Here is a 20,665-nt window from a genome sequence, read left to right as displayed (position 1 = left end):
CATGTAAATGTGCCACCCCTTTTTTATCCACTCATCTACTGATGAGTACTTGGGCTGCTTCCAAATCTTGACTATTATAAATAATGCTGCAATTAATATAGGGATGCATATATTCTTTCAAATTAGTGTTTTGCACATCTTCAGATACATTCCCAGAAGTGGAATCGCTGGGTCACAAGGCAATTCCATTTTTAATTTTTTGAGGAACCTCCACACTGTTGTTCATAGTGGTTGAACCAACCTACATTCCCACCAACAGTGCATGAGGTTTGCTTTTCTCTACATCTGAGCCAACACTTGTTTGTTGATTTATTGATGTTAGCCATTCTGACAGGTGCGAGGTGTTATCTCAATGTAGCTTTGATTTGCATTCCTCTGATGATTAGTGATGCTGAGCAGTTTTTCATATGTCTATTGGTCATCTGTATGTCTTGCTTGTAGAAGTGTCTATTCAGGTCTTCTGCTCACTTTTCAATTGGTTGTTTTTCTGGTGTTAAGCTGTCTGAGTTCTTTATAAATTTTGGATATTAACCCCTTATCAGATGTATCAGGGAATATGTTCTCCCATTACATAGGTTGTCTTCATTTTGCTGATGGTTTCCTTTGCTGTGCAAAAACTTCTTAGTGTGATATAGCACCAATTGTTTATTTTTTTTCTCTTGTTTTTCCTTACTCAAGAAGATGTATCAGAAAAAAATGTCACTAAGAGAAAAGTCTGATATCTTATTGCCTTCGTTTTCTTCTAAGATTTTTATGGTTTGAGTCTTACATTAGGTCTTTAAATCCATTTTGAGATTATTCTTGTGTATAGTATAAGAAGGTAATAATCTAGTTTCTTTTTTTTTTTTTACCTATCTGTCCGATTTTCCCAACACCATTTATTGAATAGACTCTCTTTACCACATTGTATGTTCTTGCCTCTTTTGTTAAATATTAATTGACCATAAAGTCATGGGTTTATTTCTGAGCTATTTTGCTCCATTAATCTCTATATCTGTTTTTATGCCAGCACCATGTTGTTTTGATTCTAATGGCCTTGAAGTATAGTTTGATATCAGTAGCATGATACCCCCAAGCTTGCTCTTTCTCAAGAATGCTGAGGCTATTCAGGGTCTTTGGTGGTTCCATATAAATTTTTAGAATGTTTCTGCTACTTCCGTGAAACATGCCATTGGTATCTTGATAGGAATTGCATTGAATCTTAAGGTTCTTCAATCTCTGCTTATAGTCTTGTTTTTCTTTCACAGTGCAAGTCTCCACCATCTTGGCATCATGTAATGCATGTTCTAACAATTTAAATTTACCTGAATGGTCTACAACTCGACTGACTGCCTCAATAATATCTTTGTTCTCAAGGTCTCCAGAGAGAGGAGAAGAATGGGTTGCCTTCTGAACCACTTCCTTCAGCTGTGGCTGAGTCTTCTGTAAAGCTGTATGGCATTCCATTTGACTAGATTCATAGGTTTTTACCGTCTCCCCGAGTAACCTCATTATTTCAGGTCTTTCATGTCGTTCACCTAATTTGCTGCAATAGTCTTCCAAAGTCAACACTTACTACCAGTCCTCTTCTCCCATGAAAGAAGTTGTCTCTGATGTACTGTAACCATATCATTAAGCTCTTTATCATGATCTTTCAGTTCTCCAAAAAGCAAGTGTAGCTCTTTCCATTGTTTCCAGGTAGTGGAAATCTCAACTTCTGACCTGATGTTCTGGTGCCCAGAAGGTCGCAGAAAGATTCATAGGTGTTTCCCTCAGCATCATCTTAGAAATGCTGTGGGCATGCCAGCCCAGAGTGGCAGGGGCAAGCCCAGAGCCCCAAAGCCCTGCACCCTCAGCTGGCCCAAGCAAGCCCCAGCAGGTAGTTCTTCATAGTATTTTCTTACAATCCTTTGTATTTCAGTGTTGTCAGTTGTTACTTCTCCACTTTCATTTCTAATTTTATTTATTTGGGCCCTTTATTTTTCTTTGAGCCTGGTTAAAGGTTGTCAATCATGTTTAACTCCTCAAAGAACCAGTTCTTCATTTTGTTAATCCTTTGTTGTTGTTGTTTTTGTCTCTATGTCATTTATTCCTGCTCTAATCTTTATTATTTCCTTCCTTCTATTACTTAGGGCCTTGTTTGTTGTTCTATTTCTAGTTCCTTTAGGTGTAAAGTTAGACTGTTTATTTGAGATTTTTCTTGCTTCTTGAAGTAGGACTATATGGCTATGAATTTCCCTCGTAGGACTGCTTTTGCTGTGACCCATAGATTTTGGGTTGTGTGTTCATTTGTCTCAAGGTAACTTTTGATTCCTTCCTTGATTTCATTGTTGACCCATTCACTGTTTAGGAGCATGTTATTTAGCCTCCATGTCTTCGTGTGTTGTTCAGTTTTTTTTCTTTTAATTGATTCCTAGTTTCATTGTGGCCAGAGAAGATACTTGATATGATTTCAATCTTCTTTAATTTATTAACATGTTCTGTGTTCTAACATGTGATCTAACTAGAGAATGTCCTATGTGTACTTGAAAAGAATGTATATTCTGCTGCTTTGGGATGGAATACTCTCAAAATATCAATTAAATCTATTTGGTCTGGTGTGACATTCAAGGCTGCTGTTCCCTTTTGATTTTTTGTCTGGAAGATCTATCCATTGATGTCAATAGGGTGCTAAAATCCCCTGCTACAACTATATTACTGATTATCTGTCCCTTTATGTCCACCAAGATTTGCTTTATATGTTTAGGTGTTTCAGTGTTGGCTACATAAGTGTTTACAAGGATTATCACCTCTTGCTGGATTGATCCCTTTCACATTATGTAATCTCCTTTGTCTCTTGTTATGGCCTTTGTTTTGAAGCCTATTTTGTCTAATATAAGTATTACTACCCAAGCTTTTTTTCCTTTCCATTTGCATAAAATACTTTTTCCCCCTTTACTTTCAGTCTCTGTGTATCTTTTGTTTTGAGGTAGGTCTCTTGGAGGCAACATATATATGGATCTTGTTTTCTTACCCATTCAGCTACCCTATGTCTTTTGATATCAGCATTTAATTATTTCCATTTAAAGTAATTATTGATAGGTACTTATTTATTGCCATTTTATTCTTTATATCTATGTCCCTCTCCTTTTCTTTTTTCTTTCTTCTTACAGAGGCCTTTTACAATTTCTTGTACTACTGGACTGGTGGTAATGAACTCTTTTAGCTTTTTCTTGTCTGGGAAGCTCTGTATTTCACCTTCAATTTTAAATGATAGCCTTGCTGGGTAGAGTAGTCTTGGTTTTAGGTCCTTGTTTTTCAACTTGTTATTCAATATTCATTTTGAATATTGCATGCAAATCCCTTCTGGCCTGAAGTGCTTCTGTTGAGAAATCAGCTGATAGGCTTATGGGAGCTCCCTTGGAGGTATTTCTATTGCTGCTCTTAAGATTCTCTGTTTATCTTTAAGCTTTGCCATTTTAATCATGATGTGTCTTGGTGTGGCCCTCTTTGGGTTCATCTTGGTTGGCAGTCTCTGTGCTTCTGGGACAGGTGTGTCTTTTTCCTTCATCAGGTTAGGGAAGTTTCCAGCCATTATTTCTTAAAACAGGTTCTTGATCCATCGCTCTCTCTTCTCCTCCCATACCCTTATGATGCAGATGTTGTGCTTGATGTTGTCCCAGAGCTCCGTTAGACTTTCCTCATGTTTTAGCTTCTTTCTTTTTGTTGCTTGGGTGTTTTCTGTTATCTTGCCCTCTAAATCACCGGTTCGATCCTCTGCTGTTGATTCCTTCCAGTACATCTTCATTTCAGATATTGTATTCTTCATTTCTGACTGGTTATTTTTTATGGTTTCTATGTCCTTTCTAATGCTTGATATAGGTAAACAAAGGAGTGGTCCTTCCACAGACAATCCTCCATAAGTCTAGCTCCCTAAATTGGGCCCCTGATGGACACCAGGCTTTGGGGATTTTGAGATAATACTGTCTAACATTCTCCTGGTATGCAGTCATCCTATGTTGACAATTAAAAGGCATAATATCAATTTTAATTGATATATTTGAAGAAATATTTCTGAAGCATACAAAGATTCATCCATAGGCTGATCTAAATGATGCATCAAGTAAACCTGGATGTGGAGGCAACAATTCAATTTGCATAACATACTAAGCACAGTGAGCATATTAAATATATCACTAACTCTTTAGTGATTACTATAAACTTTAAACAAAAGGAAAATCAAAATATACATTCTGGTAAATTATGATATTATGGGTTTTCAGAAGAAAATCAGACTGTTTAACTTCTATCACAGGGAACTCTCTTTGTGTTACTTTTATGTATCAAATTCTACTTAAATATAAAACAGGATAGTCTCACTCAGTGCTTGAATGGATAACTGGGCAGGAAAGAAATAATTCACAATTTACTCCAATCACCTCATAAAGTTTCTAGGTTTGTAGAAAAAAATTATGAGTAAGGAAAGCAACTCTGACAACTCTTTGCCTTGATGAATAAGCTCAATAAACTCCATCTGCCACTAATTTTTGCTTTTACTATTCTGCAGGAGAAGTACCCATCTATCTTTCACTTAAACAACATTTAAGCATTTCATTTAAATATAAATGAAAAACACTATTCCTTCAAGTGTTAAATATTTAACAAAATAAATATCGCCTGGTCTATTTGTGGTAACCTTGTCATTTTAAGTATGTTTACTTTTATTTCTTCACTTAGGATAGAAATTGGTTGTTATTCCCTTCAAGCTAATCTTTGAAATTAAAAAACACATTTTCCATCATTCTAGCACATAGCATGTCACTATGAAAATACACTTTCAAGTACTTTAATTACTGAAATGACTCTAACTGTGTGATCTTGTCTGAAATTAACTCCTTGAAAATGCAGAGGGATCAGCAACAATTCCAAAATTTGAAGCCAACAATCTTGAGTCAGGATAGGCATCTTACCTACAAAGTAATGTAAAAATCTGTATTTAAATCAATTCATGTAAAAAATAAATAAATTAAAAAATAAATAAAATAAATCAACTCATGTAAATATTAACTGAATATTTGATTAAAATGTTAATGAAAAGAAAAAGCAGCCCAAGTATATCATATAGCCCTAGAAGGGTAGCCACGGGTCTAAGAACCAAAACCAGAAACGGTTCAAACTAGCTGTGGCCGGGGTCAGGATTGGCATAGTGCGGGTAGTGGGCCTGGGCACTACTGTATGTTTTTTACTGTAGGTCTTTGTAGCCATAGGCATGGATTTTTTCACACAAAATTATTATTTAATTCTTTTAATTAAACAAAGTGCTATGAGATTTCAGAGAAAGTAGCTACTATCAAAGTCCTAGGGCCAACAAAAGTTTCACATTGTGAAATTTTAGTTGAACTCTAAGAAACGCAAAGGAAGAGAGTAGTATTGTATTTCTTCTATTTTAAGGTTCACAATATTTTCACATCTCTGACATCAGGGTCTTCGTTAAAATCAATTGTCATCTTACAATCACCGACGGCCTGGTAGCAGCTGTGATCTGGCTGTCATTGATTGCATACATAAAAACTGGGGCACTTGCCTCACGACAGACTGGACAATTTTAACCTGTCAATATTTTGATCAATAACCTATTTAAAGACCATTTAATGAAGGAATATGAGCCCTGAGTATTGTCTAGAAATCTTACGTTAACATCTATGACAATATTATAAAGACCCAGCATAAAATTTGTAAAATGGACAAACCTAGAAGGAAATCTCAGAAACCATAGTGAAGCATTCTTTAATGAAGTACCATATCACAAATATTCTTCATAACCCAGAGTATGATATTATTTGGGAAAAAATGAACATCCACAACACTGAATTGCAAAGTGATTAAAAAGAAGACCAGATTCTGAATATAAAAAGAGGAATCCCTTAATCAATTTCTTTGATTTATGCTTTCTTATGAAAGTGCTTAGACTTAAATAAAAATCATCATTTAAAATTTTCTAAAAGAGCTCTCCCAGTAGGTACAAAAAATTCTAAAGGATGAAAAACCATTGTGAAAAAGTTAAATAACATTTTAAACAGTTAAAAATCACAATGTCTAGATTTAAAGAATCACAACTACCTAAAAAGAGTGGTGATTAGGAGAAATCAGACAGATTACTTTTAGTTTGAGGAAATCATAAGAGATCCCAAAGGAAAGTGAGGATTTAACTGCCCCCTTTGAAGAATGGGGAGGATATGAAGCATATTGCAAGTATTACAAAAGAGATTCAAGATCAGCCAAAAAAAATATCGATAAAACACAATAGGAACCCCTGTGTGAGAACTGATTTGCAAATTTGGAATCAAAAGACCAAGAGGCCACTTGTGCAGATGACTATTTTTCATAGAAAGAATATATTTACATACTGTTTGTTCTGGGCAAAAACCTTTTCTCCCCCAAATCAAACCTGTGACTAACAGTGTTGTGGCAAAACACTCAGGTGGCTAGAGAAATACCCAGCTACTTCCTGGGTAAGTCTAATACGGTAAGTGTGTCAAAATTCGAAGAGTAACATCTTAATAATGTTACAGCAACTACAATTATTGGGAGCTTATTATGAAGGTGTCAACATACTTTCTCTCTGTTTACTATATGTGTGTGTTTATCTATGTGTGTTTCTCATTTACTTTCTCTTTCATCTCCTAAACACTGACCAGTGTGGTTCAGAAATTTTGTTGGTGCATACTAAAATCTAATTGTTCAATTACCTCATGTTTATAGTTTCTTAATTTTCATAGGTTCAAACACCCAAATAACAGCTGCTAGTTAAAGTAAAAATAAGATAATGTAATTCTGAGAAAAACTAAGTTGTCCTATGCCTTCCCAAAATAGATATTTGGTAACAGCTGTTCTTAAACATGAGTTCACATTTTTAAAGCCTATTATAATACCATTATAGAAGCTCATGAGAATCTCCATTTGGCTCAGACCTTAAGTTTGTCTATTATCCAGTACAAACACATAAACACTTACACATTCCCATAAACTTTATAGAAATTATTGGCCTAGGAATAGAGCCTCTCTCTCTCTCTTCTTCTCCCTCCCCTCCTCTATCTTCTCTCCCTTACTCTTTCTCTCTTTATTTCATGCATTATTATACACATATGTATACACATTTGTAAGGCTATATTATTTTTAGATCTTTCCCTACTAATTGGCAAAGACTTTAAATTAATGTTAATACCACAACACCCCCTAAGCATGTCCAGTAGGTCATTTTCATTTGCTAGTCCATACTATTCTAGTTTGATTAATAAGTCCATAGGGTAACACAAAGTTTTTTTCAACTAGTTCTCAAATGCGTGACTCTCTCCTTCAAGATCACCCACACCTCACCAGGGCGTGGCTTCCCGCAGCTCTGTTCTCTTCTCAGCCGGCCTCCCTGCTGTGCGGAAAAGAACCACAACTGTATCCCCATGGAGGGGATTACCTCAACACTTCAATGACAAGCAAATGTTCTCCCCAGCTAACTGCAAGTGAACTGTTTTCACTCTGGGGGAGACGTCATTGTGTAAAACGGTTTAAGTGGGAAGAGTCTAGCCTACTAATTTTATGAGAGAATAAGTGACTTGCTGACTTTCATTCAGTGAGAATCAATATCCCCCACAAATTTCCCATAGCCTACTTTAAACAGATAAAGTGTTCAAAATCCTAAAAAAGATTTTAAACTTCCAATTTCATGGCACTTAAATTTGACAATGATTTTTATTACATATTCAGTATTTCTGTCTCTGATATTTCTTGTACTTACTAAAATTCATTTAAAAATAATATAATGGCCTTAATCACATCTTTAGGCTTGGCATGTCAATTTCAGGGGTTACAGAGTAGATATATATTTCATTTTTATGTTGAAGCCAATAGGTAGTATGGGGATAACCCTAACTCAGAACTATTTTAGGTTGTTACATATGTAAACATAAATTTTAAAATAATATCCTCCCAATATAATCCTACAGCAGCAGAAAAATAGTGAAACAAGAGAATCACTCCAATAGATGAAAGCTTCTATTCAGTAGGAATATGTAATTTTAAATGTGTGTATAAATTCTAATATAACCTCAAAATAGCATATATTATGTAGCTTCAAAATATATAAAGTGAAAATTCAGAGTACTACAAGGAAAAAAGCAGAAATCCACATTTCAACACTCCCTCCTAAAGAATGAATAGAATAAGCAAAACAATACATATGAAATCCATAAAGATACATGAGATGGGAAAAACACTAACAAATAACACTGGAACAACATTAACAACTTTGACATACATTGAACTCTGCTCCCCAAAAATGCATATTAAACACTATTTTCAAGCACCAGTGGTGCATTTACAAAAACTGAACTTACACGAAGGCACAAAGCATGTTACAAACAGAACCAAAGGACAAAAATCAGACAGACCACATTCTCTGACCACAGAGACTTTAAGGCAGAAATAAATAGCAAAAACATAACTGCACAGATGCCCTATGGTAGGACAAAATATTTTGAGCAAACCACTGGACAAAACGGATAAAATAAAAATCAAAATATATTTTAAACTGATGACAGTGAAAGAAGCACCTCAAAACTTATTCCGTGCAGATTAAGGAGTCCTTAGAGAGAATTCAAAGTCATAAAAAAATAATATTCCAAAAAGGAAGAAAGCCTGAAAATTAATGAGCTATCATTCATTTAAGATGTTAGAAAGGAATAGAAAAAATTCAAAGAAAGTAAAATGGAGAAAATAAAGGTAAGAATTGAAATTAATAAAATAGAAAATAAACATTCAAAAGTAAAAATCAACAAACATAAAATTGGTGTTTTGAAAGACAAGTAAAATAAAATTCTGATGGGATTAAAAGAGAGATGACACAAATAACCAATATCAGCAGCAAAAGCGGGGCATTAATGCAGAATTAATCAGGACCAATTTCATGGCAATTAATTTTGAAATTTTAAATGTAATAGGCAAATTCTTAGAAAATATAATTTACCAAAGCTGATGAGCAGGGGAGGGAGGGAAGGAGGGAAGAAGAAAGGAAGAAAGGGAGGGAAGGAATGATCCTATAACCATAAAAAAATTAATTTCATGGTAAAAATCTGGTTTCATCAAAGATTTTTAAAATGCAACAAGTAATTTTAAACTAGCAAAAAACTTCCAGAGACTAGAAAAAGTCCAACACTTGACAATTCAAATTTATAGTTAATAACCTTAATACCAAAATGCAATAAGTACAATTTGAAAAAGGAACATAATAGCCAATCTTTATACAAGAATACAGACTTTTCAAAAAGCTTAACAATATATTAGCAAATGGAATTTTGCAATGCATAAAAAATGCATATAGCATGAGTACGACTGTCATAGTAAAGATAGTGGGGCAGGGGACTACTATGATTTAATATTTTAAAAAGCATGCCCTGGCTGGTGTGGCTCAGTGGATTGAGCACCAGCCTGCAAACCTAAAGGTTTGATTCCTAATCAGGGCACAAGCCTGGGTTGCGGGCTGGGTCCCCAGTTAGGGGCATGCAAGAGGCAATTGATCAATGTATCTCTCTCACATGGATGTTTCTCTCCCTCTCTTTCTCTCTCCCTAATTCCTCTCTAAAATAAATAAATAAACTATTTTTAAAAACCAATTAATACAATTTACTTCATTAGTAAACTGAAGGAAGGAAAGCATCTTTCTTACTGATTATATCAGTAGGTATAAAAAAAAGCATTTTATAATAGTCAATATCCATTCATGACCCAAAAACCCAAAACTATTTGCAAGTTAGAAACAGAGGAAACTAAGTAAATCTCAAAAAGCATATCTAACCAAACCCAGAGCAAACATCATTCTAATGGTAAAATGATTTCCCCTGTAAGCACCTGAAATCAACATTATACTTGAGTTCCTAGTCACTGCAGCAAGAGAAAGGTAGAAAAGTTTAAAGATTATAAAGGAAGAAACAAAACAGTCATTTTTCAACAAAAGTAGAAAATCCAAAAGTATCTCTATGTAAGTTGTTTGACTTTTAATTTTAAAATTCAGCAAGGCTATTGGCAGAATATATAACTGTATAAAACGAAGTGTTCTAAATACTACCCAACCTATTCTGAGGCCAGCATTACTCGGGTACCAAAATGAAGAATAAAAGATATTACAATAAAAGAAAACTACAGGCTAGCATCCCTTAGGAATATAGATACAAAAATACTAGCAAACCAAATCCAGCAATGTATAAAAGAGATTATACACTACGACAAATATAATTTAACTCAGGAATGGAAGTTTGGTTTAAAATATAAAAATTAAGTAATGTATCAATCCATAAATCATAATAATAAAATAAAAGACAGGATCATCTCAACAGAAAAAGCATTTCACAAACTCCAACACCATTTAATGATAAAAACATTTAATGTTATAAACAAACTAGGAATAAAAGAGAACTTCCTTACCTGATACCAGCTACATATGAATAAGCCACAACTAAGATTAAACGTAATGGTGAAAGATTAGATGTTTCCCTGTTAGGATCAGGAATAAGAAAAGATATCCACTATAACTTCTCATTCAACATTGAACTACAGATTCTATCTAGCGCAATTTGGCAAGAAAAAGAAATAAAAGCTGTCCAGATCAAAAAGAAGTAAAACTATCTCTATTCTCAGATAACATGATCTTGTACATAGAAAACACTAAGGAAGTCACAAAAAAATTATTACACCAAAAAATATGTTCAGCAAATTTGCAGGATACAATATACAAAAAACATTTGTATTTCTATAGAGTAGCAATGAACAATTGGAAAATAAAACTTAAAAAACAATTTAATTTTGAACAGCATCAGAAAGAATAAAATCCTTAGGAATAAATTCAACAAAAGAAGTGCAAGCCCTGGCTCAGAGGTTCAGTTGTTTAGAGCATCAGCCCCATATGCCAAGGTTGCGGTTTTGATCCCCAGTCAGGGAGCATACAAGAAACAACAAGTGGATGCATAAATAAGTGGAGCGACAAATCTCTCTCTCCCAATCTCTCTCTCCCTTCCTCTCTCTCTCTTCCCCCTCTCAAATCAATAAAGAAAAAAAAGTAATACAAGATTTGTACATTGAATACTATAAAACATCAATGAAAGAAATAAAAGAAAATAAAGAATTAAAGAAGTTAAAGAAAAAACATGCCATGTTCATGGATTGAAAGATTTGGTTTCATTAACATGATAATATTCCCCAAATTGATCTCAGATTCAATGCAATCCCTTCAAAATCCTAGTTATGTTTTATGCAGAACTTAGGCTGATTCTAAAATTCATAAGGATATTTAAGAGAAGATCCAAAACAATACTGAAAAAGAACAAAGTTGAAAGATTACACTTTCTATTTTAAAACTTGCTTCAAAGCTACAGTAATTAATACAGTGTGGTACTAGTACAAGGACAGAAATACGGATCAAGGGATTAGAATTGAGATTCCAGACATAAACCTTACATTTTTCACAAATTGATTTTTGACAAAATGTATAGACATGGGAAAAGAAGGGTCTTTTCTTTTTTATTATTGATTTATTTATATTGAATTCAATGGGGTGGCATTGGTTAATAAAATTATAAGGAATGGTCTTTTTGACAAATATCGCTGGGACAAGTAGATATCCACATGCAAAACCTAAACTAAAAGCTAAACTATAGAATTCTTTCAAGTAAAACACAGAAATACAGGCAAATCTTAAAGATATTATGGGTTCCCTTTCAGACCACTGCAGTAAAGTGAGTCACATGAATTTTTTGCTTTCCAGTGCATATAAAAGTTACATTTACACTATACTCTAGTCTATTAAGCATTTAATAGCATTATGTCTTTTTAGAAAACAGTGTACATATCCTAACTGAAAAGTACTATAAAAGAAACAAAATCTTACCATTTGCAATAGCATGAATGGAACTAAAGTGTATTATGCTAAGTGAAGTCAGTCAGTCACAGAAAGACAAGTACCATATGATTTCACTTACATGTGGAATCTAAAGAAATCTAAAGAAAAATATAAATGAACAAACAAAACAGAAACAGACTCGTAGACACAAAGAATGGAGAATAATGGTTGCTGGACAAGAGGGGGTTTGAGAGTTGGGTAAAAAAGGAGAAAAGATTGAGAAATACAGATTGGTAGTCATGGTAATGTAAAGTACAGCAGAGGGAATGTAGTCAACAACTTTGATAACTACGTATGGTGCCAGCTGGGTACTAGAAATATCAGGGAAACACTTTGTAATGTATATAATTGTCTAACCACTATACTGTACATTGAAACTAATACAAAACAATATTAAATGTAAACTGTAATTGAAATGTGTGACTTCCAATCAAGAGGGGAACATAGTTAACCCAGCTCACCTCCTCGCACCATCAGATCCAAATTACAACTAAATTATAGAACAACCATCACTCAGAACCTTCAGAAATCAAGTTGAGTGGAAGTCTGACAACTACAGAATTAAAGAAATCACCTCCGTCCAGACTGGTAGGAGGGGTGGAGACACGGAAAGGGCTGGTCTCATATCCATGTGTGGTGGAGAAAATTTCAGGAGGGATATCTGGGGAGTGAGGACTCCCGGCCCCACACCAGGCACACAGCCCAAGGTTTCAGGGCCAGGAAAATAAGTCCCCATAACTTTGGGCTGCAAAAACAGCAGATATTAAGTCAGTAGAAGAAATTTCTGGAGCCCCAAGAAGTACCCCTTAAAGAACCCACAAACAAACTTACTCAGACTCACTCCCTTGAGCTCCAGCACCACAGTAGAGGCTTGAAAGTTTCTGGTGGCACCTGGGGAGGAACTGAACTGTCTGGCATCAAGACCAGTGCTGATAGACAGTTTTCTCCCAGACAGAAAGGTGGGCAGAGTCACAGAGCCAGCAGGCAGTTGTCATATCTCAGATTCCATAACCTGGCTAACACTGTTTGCCTGCCCTGGAGATTCCCTGAGGCTCCATCCCATCCAACTTATAGCTGTTAACAGTGGCTTTTCCATGGTGGGTCTTAGCTCATGCTTCACAACTTCCAAAATCCTTTCAAACAAGCAACAGCTGGCCTCAGTAAGTAAAAGCTCCTATGCCTCTTGCTAAGCAGCCCCAGGAACAACACTAGCAGCAGCCAGCCTAGATCACAGCTTAGCTTCCCTTGGGAATCTCCAAGCCCAGCACAAGTAGCATCCATCTCAGATTGTTCTATAGCACAGGCAGGGTAGCCCTGGGCAAAACACAGATGGGGGTTGACCGTGGCCTGAACTACCTGAAAAACCCCAGGGCCTGTGCACCTAGTGGACAGCTACAGACCACCTCGGAGCACCACAACCCTGTTCCTGCATAGCTGACCCTACACAGAGGGCAGAGGTTGATGGTTAAGTGGTCACAGCTAATCCTTGCAGCTGACTGGCCTGGGTAAACCCCTCCCATTGTCCTGCCAACAGCAACCAAGGCTCAACTGCAAGAGGATGGGGTACTCAACCCACATAAAGGGAACAAACACCTAATTACCCATCCCAGGTAATAGGAGAGGCTGTGCCACTGGACCCTATAGGACACCTACTACATTAGGCCACACTACCAAGACATGGAGTCAAAGCAGCTCTACCTAATACATAGAAACAAACACAGGGAGGCTGCCAAAATGAGGAGACAAAGAAACATGGCCCAAACAAAAGAATGGATCAAAACTCCAGAAAAAAAGAGCTAAACAAAACAGAGATAAGCAATCTATCAGATGCAAAGTTCCACACATTAGTTATAAGGATGCTCAAAGAATTAGTGAGGACCTCAGTAGCATAAAGAAGACCCAGTCAGAAATGAAGGATTCACTAATTGAAATAAAGAACAATTTACAAGAAAACAACAGTAGGGTGAATGAAGCCAAGAATCAAATCAATAATTTGGAAGATAAGGAAGCAAAAAACAACCAATGAGAACAAGAAGAAAAAAAGAATCCAAAAAAAAATAAGGATAGTATAAGCAGCCTCTGGGACAACTTCAAGCATTCTAACCATCACGTCATAAGGGTGCCAGAAGGAAAAGAGAACGAGCAAGGAATTGGAAATGTATTTGAAAAATATAATGAAAGAAAACTTCCCTAATTTGGTGAGGGAATTAGACATACAAGTTCAGGAAGCACAGAGAGTCCCAAACAAGATGGATGCAAGGAGGCCAACTCCGAGACACATCATAATGAAAATGCCAAAGGTTAAAGATAAAGAGAGAATCTTAAAAGCAGCAAGTGATAAGCAGGTAGTTATTACAGAGGAATTCCCATAAGAGGGGTCGGTCAGCTGATTTCTCAAAAGAAACTTTTGAGGCTAGAAGGGATTGGCAAGAAATATTCAAAGTCATGAAAAGCAGGGACCTACAGCCAAGATTGCTCTACCCAGCAAAGCTATCATTTAGAATCAAAGGGCAGATAAAGAGTTTCCCAGAGAAGAAAAAACTAAAGGAGTTCATCATCACCAAGCCATTATTATATGAAATGTTAAAGGGACTTATTTAAGAAAATGAAGATGATCAAAACCATGAACAATAAAATGTCAAAAATACATATCTATCAACAGCTGAATCTAAAGAACAAACTAAACAAACAAGAACAGAGACAGAATCACAGATACGGAGAGAACTTTGATGGTTGCAAGAAGGAAGGGGGATGTGGGGGAATGGGTGAAGAGGTGAGGGGATTAACATATACATATAGGTAGTTACATAATAGCCACTGGCATGAAAAGTACAGTATAGGAAATGGAGTAGCCAAGGAACTTATGCGAATGACCCATGGACATGAGCACTATTGGAGGCATTACCTGAGGGAGTGGGGGTGCTGGAAGGAGGGGATTGGGGGGGGGGGAATTGGGACAACTGTAATATCATAATCAATAAAATATAATTTAAAAACTAAACTGTAATTGAAAAAATTGTTTTTAAAAATGTAAAATTAAATAAATATTTCAAAAAAGAAACTATTTTTGCTGGTGGAAGGTCTTACCTTAATTTGTATAAAATGTAGTATATCCAAGGCACTGTACAGTGAACCACAATAAAATGAGTATGCCTATATAAATCTTCATGACCCGGAATTAGGTAATGGTTTTTTTAGATATTACAGCAGAAACAAATCCAAAAAATAGTTAAATTGGACTTCATTAGAATTAAAAACTTTGGAACTTCAAAGGACACCATCAAAAGCTTTAAAAAAGCAAACTACATAATGAGTAAAAATATTTTCAAATCATGTATCTTACAAGGGATTTTTATCTGTACATAAAGAACTATTACAGCACAAAAATAGAAAAACAAATAACCCAATGAAAAAACTGGCAAACAGTACGTTGCCAAAAAAGATATACAAATGGCCAATAAGCACATGAAAAGGTGCTCAACATCATTAGTCATCAGCAAATGCAAATCAAAACGATAATGAGATACCACTTCACATCCATGAGAACAGCTATAATCAAAAGTACAAAAAATAACAAGTGTTAACAAGGACGTAGAGAAATTAGAACTCTTGTACATTGCTGGTGGAAATGTGAAACGATGACAGCTACTTTGGAAAACAATTTGGCAGATTTTCAAATATTGAACATAGTGTTACCATGAACTCAGCAATTCTACTCCTTGGTATATAAGTGTACCCAAGAGAGCCATATACACTCACACAAAAACTTGTTCACAAATGTTAGTAGCAGCAACATTCATGACAGCCAAAGAGTGAAAACTACCCAGATGTCCATCGACTAGTGAATGAATAAACAAAAAGTGGTGTCTCCGTACAATGGAATATTATTTGGCCACAAAAAGGAACGGAGTACTGATCCATGCTACAGCGAGGAAGGAGGTGGCACAGTTATACATAACCGGAAGCTGTAAACCGTGAAGACACATTCACACAATGCAACATATCCAGCAACAAAAATGAACGTGCAATAGCCACAGTCAACAACAGCATGCAATAACCAAAAAAATTACTGAGCACCTCTTATTGCTAGGTCCTATCTCAGGTACTGTGGACATGTTAGTAAAACAAAACAAAACACAACAAAATCTGCCTTCATGGGGTTTCCATTCTGCTAGAAATGATACAGGAAAACATGATAAATGTCATACAGTATTTTAAAAGGTGACAAGTAATAGGGAGAAAAGCAAAGGAAAGGAGAAAGTTAGAAGTTGTGTAATTTTAAATACGATAATCAGGGTAGACCTCATTGAAAAGGAGACAAGTGAACAAAGACTTAAAGGAAGTGGCGGTAACAGAGTAAGCCATGTGGATATCTGGGGGAAGAGCGTGCCAGGCAGGGAAAGCTGAAGTGCAAACATGGTCTCCAATATAGTCAAGGAATAGCAAGGAATCCAGTGTGGCTGGAACTGAAGGAGTAGGAAAAACAGTAGGAAATGAGATCAGAGAGGAAAGGGGAGGGGATGGATAAATGAGGTAGGGCCTTATAGGCCATCTTGAGGACTTTGGGTTTTTCTCTATAAACTAGAAAGCCACTGGGGAGTTTGGAGCAGACAAGTGACATGATCTGACATGTTGTAAAAACAAAAGCTCTGACTGCAGCTTAAAAATGGATAATGGAAGGCAAAGGATAAAAGCATGAAGACCAGTTAGGAGGCCTTTGCAACAATCCATGTGAGATATGATGGAAGCTAAGATCAGGATAATAGCCCTGAAGGAGATGAGATGTAATTATGTTCTGGATTTATTTTGAAGGTAGAGCAAAAAAAGATCTCCTGACACTTTACATCTGAGGTACTAAGGTATAAGAGAACGGGAGAAATCAAAAATGGTTCCAAGATTGTGGGCCTAAGCAATTTGAAGGAGATCAGAAAGCACACAGATAGAGTAAGCTGGGCGAGATGAAGATTCCATTTGGAGTATGTTGAACTAGAGGTGTCTACTAGACATCCTAATGGAAATGCTGTGTAGGCAGTTGGATAGAGAGGTCTGAATTTCAGGAAAGAAGTCAAGGACTGAGCTATTGTTTTGGAGTCATCAATATAAAAATATAGAAATCAGAGAAAAAATAGAGTTGCATGTATCATCAAAGAGTATAGAGAGAAAATTGCTCTCAAGGACTAAATCTTAAGGCATTCTAAGCTCAAAACCTCTGAGAGAAAAAGACGAACGAACAAAGGAGACAGAAAGGAGGGACCTCAAGAGTGCATAGTGTCTGGCAGTCAATAAGGACATACTACAACTGTGACAATACTACCAATGGGCAAAGTAAGATCAACACTGACCACTGCCTCTCAGATTTAGGAAGATGGTGTCATTGGTGACTTTGATAGGAGTAGTTTCGACTGAGTATTGAAAACACAAGATTGGTAAGAATGGGTTGAAGAGAGAATGTGAAGAGATGAATTGGAGAGAAGAAATATAAACAACTTTTTAGAAATTTTTGCTTTAAAGGGGAACAAAGAAATGGCTTAATCTTACAAACATAATGTTAAGCGACAGAATCTATGAAAGAATGCCTCCTGTATTCATATAAAATTCAAAAAGAAAACTTTGTGATCAAGAAGAAACAAGCGAGAGGTTTCAGAGTATTAGCAACGTTCTCTTTCTTACATGGTGAACAGTGGGATATTTGCCTTATAATTATCCATAATATTACTTGTCAACGCGTACAGTTATTTTATGAGACTTTTCCTATAAATGTTATAGTTCAAAGTGTTAAAAATGTAATTAATAAGATCATGTGTATGAAAAGACAACAGATAATATCACAATTGACACAAAGTTTTAAAAAGTATTTGTAAAGGAATATTCCAAATTATAAGCAGACCAAATGTAAATTTAAACTTCAAAAAGTTATATGTACTAGGTTTGGCCAGTAGGTGAACATTTGTGCCTTTCCGATTTAATTAAACGTAGAATTTGTGAATCACATAAAATCTTAAGAATTCAAGCAGACTATAGTTTTCATTAGAGACTATAATTGTCTTCATTTTTGATGGTATTGTGTTTGGCTCGGAGTATGAAAAAATGCAGTAGAGTGAGCAACTGCCAAGACAATTCATTTCTTTCTGGATATTTTAGTTTTATTTCCAAGATACTGCACTTCAGGCACAAGCCATTTGGTTATATAATAGTGATCTAAGGGTGAAGACATGACTTTTTTCTTGGTAAACTCACGAGAGTAAAAACCCCATGTTACAAAATGTGGAATAGAGCTTCTGCCAACCATAAGGATGATCCTAAGCTATGAATGAGTTGTCTATAAACCGTGAGCCGTCAGATTCTCCCACTGTTTCCGGGTGTCTTCCAACAAGCAACGAGAAACCAGGGTTTTAGTACTCCACGTTCATTCCATAATTTGCTGAATTCTTTGAGCATCTCTTTCAAAGGAGATGATCATCTACTTCACCAGAGGATATGAGGGAAGATAAATGCCTGAGTGATTGACTGCTGACACTTCCAGCCCAAAAGCAAAAAGGCACTGAAACTAAGTGCAAATGTGTTCATAAAAGAGTACTTCAAATCCACTCCACTCTCCCAAACAGCATTCGGCACACATGCTGGTGGAAACACATTATTTTAGCTCAAAGCCACCAAAAAGAGCCAGACCACTTCTCACCCTATCCTAATGAGAGATGACTAAGTCTTAAGTAATTGTGAATTACAAGTAACAGCAAAAGCCATTCCAACATTCCGTCTGCTTACACCAATAGTTGTTTGTTGTTGCTTCTTTTCTTTCAATCCTGTATAACTGTGTGTGGGTGTGGGTGTGGGTGTAAATTCCTAATTTCTGGTTTGTGGTTTAGTTAACCTCTGCTATTTTCTGGGATTAATTCCAAGGCAACTAAAATGCATTACTAAAATTGGCATCTCTGCTCCTGAGCTTAATTTCAGAGAGGCTCTGAAGTGGGCTGAAACCATTTTTTTAATATTCTGCACACAACTTTATGCTAAAAAGTGACAAACACTGTTCAAGATCAGTAATTGACAGGAGCGGTGAAATGTTTGTTCTCCTCCAGAACAGTGTTCGTGTATTCCAAGTGTAAAATACTGAAAGAGAACAAGTACTCTGCTGAAGCCACGCGTTTTTGTTGCAGTGTTGCAAATACTGACTTACAATTGAACTCATGACTCTTTTTTGTAACATGACTCTTTAAGGTAGCATGAGAGATGAGCTAAGTATTTACATACAAACTATATATTTCTGAACCCTTTTATAAGTATTTTTCTCTTTAATTTTTGTTTGAAAAATCCTAAAGGTATATAGATCATAAATGCATATAAACAAAAATGCTAAGAGCAATGTCATGAAATTATGAATCTCACATGTTAAGGAGTTCAGGAATTATACAGTTTTAAATTGGGAAACACCTTAGATATTATTAAAAGGCCATCGGAATCTTAATCCAACCCCCTAATTTGACAGATGAGAAAACTGGGGCTCAGAGAAGTTAACGGTGTCCCAGATAAATGGCAAATCACACCAAAACTGTGACTCCAACTCCAAAGCTCTAAAAGAGGATTTGTTTCGCTATACTTTAATACCTACGTACATAATGGTAACAGAGGGCACTCCAAGCAGCCCCTCAATATAAGGAACTCCCTCCGCTGCCAGAGCCAGCGCCGTCCTCTGTTCGCAAACACAGTCCTAGAAATCGCCCCACAATAAACCACGTCTTAGCCAGTCTCCTCATAGCTCGTGCTTCCAAAGTGATATCCCCAGTTGGGTCTCTTTTTCACACCTCTACAAATCCCTTATAAACAAGTGCTTTGGTTGGGACTGCGTCCTGTTATTTTGTTTTTAATTTGCTTGAGAACAGCAAGGGGAGGTGGAAAACAGAGGCTCAGGTCTAAACACAATTTTTTTCTTTTGTCATCCAAATCCATAAAACCTTCCTCCAGGCCCCACGGCTTACTGGTTTACGGCGCAGTCCCTTCAGTTTCCAAAGTAGGAAGGAGACCTGGAAAAGAAGTTGGCCAGTGGGCTCGTCCTTTCGGTGGCTCCCGCAGGTGCGCCCAGGCTCTGCCGCCTGCCCCCAGCCTCGCGCCGCGATACCCATGGCCTCCGGGGCCTGCCGTTCCCCAGCACCCGGGAAGCCGAGAGGTTGGAGGGGCCCCTCCGGCCGCCGGTGTCTCTGGTGGCACCGCCGGGCTGCCCCGAACTCCCGGTCCCCAAGTAGCCCACGGGCTGCGCACCCGCCACGCGCGCCCCAGCGCCCGGCGCCTGGAGTTGCCCTGAGCCGGGAGAGGTGGCAGGAGGGGGATGGAGTAGAGAAAAGGGTCCCACCTCGATGCCGGGGTCCAACCCAAACGGACAGCAGAGATGGCGGTGGCGCCGGGGTTCTGGCACTCGCGTGGCTCACGCTCAGCCGGCGCGGACTCTGCAGTGGGGCGGCTCCAAACTCCCCGCAGAAGGAGCCAGGCAACTCCCGCCCGGGGAGCGCAGTGGGTGGGGAGGAGGGGCCGAGGGGACGGGGGAGTGGACGGGGTGGGGAGGAGAGAGGCAGAGGCGGGACTCCCGACGCCCGCCTCCCAGCGGTCTGTCCCGGGCGGAAAAAGCGGACGCCGGGCGGCGGCAGGTCGTTCACGCTGCTGGGGCCGAGGGCCTTGGGCAGGAGGACGGGAGCTTGGGGAGGAGGACCCCCTGCGTGCCCGGAGACGCACCCAGCAGGAAGGCGGCGCCACTGCTTCATCCAGCAGTCA

General features: G+C 37.4%; 1 protein-coding gene across 2 annotated transcripts in view; it reads right to left on the bottom strand.

Annotated features, from left to right (window-relative positions):
- Nucleotides 1–20,389, bottom strand: part of LEPR (leptin receptor) — an 80,956-nt gene extending 60,567 nt beyond the window's left edge. For both annotated transcript variants that reach the window (XM_045199560.2, XM_024565539.3), the window contains exon 1: nucleotides 20,250–20,389. The gene's annotated coding sequence lies outside the window, so the exon portion shown is untranslated. The remainder of the gene's footprint in view (nucleotides 1–20,249) is intronic.
- Between the last annotated feature and the right edge of the window lie 276 nt (nucleotides 20,390–20,665).

Source organism: Desmodus rotundus, chromosome 3, assembly GCF_022682495.2.
Source record: "Desmodus rotundus isolate HL8 chromosome 3, HLdesRot8A.1, whole genome shotgun sequence".
Taxonomy (NCBI): domain Eukaryota; kingdom Metazoa; phylum Chordata; class Mammalia; order Chiroptera; family Phyllostomidae; genus Desmodus; species Desmodus rotundus.
The sequence above is the reverse complement of the archived record's forward strand: the minus strand, read 5'-3'. Positions and strand labels throughout refer to the sequence as shown.